Raw genomic sequence first — 1,092 nt, forward strand, 5'->3', positions numbered from 1 at the left:
TTGCTGCGGGTGCCCTCAGTGGTCCCCCAATCTGTCTCTTGCTTCAACAGTGTTTGGTTGGAACAGACCCAGGGATGCCCTTTCTTTCAGCCTCTGACCACCCTCCAACCTCTTTTCCAGTCACCACCTTCATAACCACCTCAGCCATCCCCCGCCTCCAAGACCAGCCAACACCATTTTTTGACCTTAACTCCTTACTGCTGAACAACCATGAGTTCCCAAATTCATCAGAATTATTCCACCGTGGTGGAGGCTGCCAGTCAACTATCTGGTCAACCTGCATCTGCAGGCCTCCTGCACCTACCTCTGTCTCTGGGCTTCTATTTTACCTGGGATGATGTGGCTCTGGAGGGCCACTTCTTCTTCAAGTTGGCAGAGAAGTGTGAGGGCGCTAAGCATCTCTTAAAGATGCAAAACCAGCGTGGTAGCCGCATTTTCTTCCAGTACGTGCTGAAGCCTTCCCAAGGTGAGTGAGGCAAAACTCAGGACATCATGGAAGCCGCCAAAGACAAGGGGAAGAACCTGAACCAGGCCCTTTTGGATCTTCCCTGGGTTCTGCTCTTACTGACCCTCATCTCTGTGACTTCCTGGAGAACCACTTCCTAGATGAGGAGGTGAAACTCATCAAGAAGATGGGCGACCACCTCTGCAGGCTGGCCAGCCCTCAGGCTGGGCTGGGTGAGTATCTCTTTGAAAGGCTCACCTTCAAGCACAACTCAGAGCCTTTGGAGCCCAGAGGCCTTTCAGGGGCCCCTCTGTATTCCCCTGGTGTCTGGCTTTTGCCTGAGCCTCTCCCCCAAACCACTAGGCATCCTTTTAACCACCCTGGAGCCTTCTCCCATGCATTGGAGCAAATGAAAACAAGAAAGCTTTTTGCAGAAAGAAGGAAGAAGAAAGAAGAAGGAAAAGGAAGAAAGGAAGGAAGGAAGGAAGGAAGGAAGGAAGGAAGGAAGGAAGGAAGGAAGGGAGGGAGGGAGGGAGGGAGGAAGGAAGGAAGGAAGGGAGGGAGGGAGGGAGGGAGGGAGGAGATAAGAGAGGAAGGAATATTTCCCATGGTGTTTTCAATAATAAAATAATAAAGTTGAGTTTGCC

The 1,092-nt window shown here is 51.5% G+C and overlaps 1 pseudogene across 1 annotated transcript; it reads left to right on the forward strand.

Moving 5' to 3' along the window:
- The first annotated feature begins 210 nt into the window (after positions 1-210).
- Positions 211-682, forward strand: LOC308248075 (ferritin light chain-like; annotated as a pseudogene). Its single transcript has one exon. The product of its transcript is annotated as a ferritin light chain-like (transcript).
- The last annotated feature ends 410 nt before the right edge of the window (positions 683-1,092 follow it).

This window comes from Plecotus auritus (assembly GCF_963455305.1).
Source record: "Plecotus auritus genome assembly, chromosome: 5".
Lineage (NCBI taxonomy): Eukaryota > Metazoa > Chordata > Mammalia > Chiroptera > Vespertilionidae > Plecotus > Plecotus auritus.